Raw genomic sequence first — 287 nt, 5'->3', positions numbered from 1 at the left:
ATTGCAAACCGAAGGCCATTTTCTTCATTAAGGTCCTTCCACTTGTTATTGCTGCTCTAATTGTTTTTGTTGCCGATGCCATCAAATCTGACGTCAGTATTTTCATAATTAGATTTAAAGAACAATTTCTGATTTCATTGTCCGGAGAATTATGTCTGGAATAATTTAAATCGCATTACCACGATTGAATGAGTTTCAAGAACAGCATAAAAGTAAATATAGACCTGTCATGATTTTGAAATAATAAAAAAAAATCCACTGTGCGTATAAGAAATGAGACGAAAGAT

The sequence above is a fragment of the Penaeus monodon genome, chromosome 19, assembly GCF_015228065.2.
Source record: "Penaeus monodon isolate SGIC_2016 chromosome 19, NSTDA_Pmon_1, whole genome shotgun sequence".
Lineage (NCBI taxonomy): Eukaryota > Metazoa > Arthropoda > Malacostraca > Decapoda > Penaeidae > Penaeus > Penaeus monodon.
The sequence above is the reverse complement of the archived record's forward strand: the minus strand, read 5'-3'. Positions refer to the sequence as shown.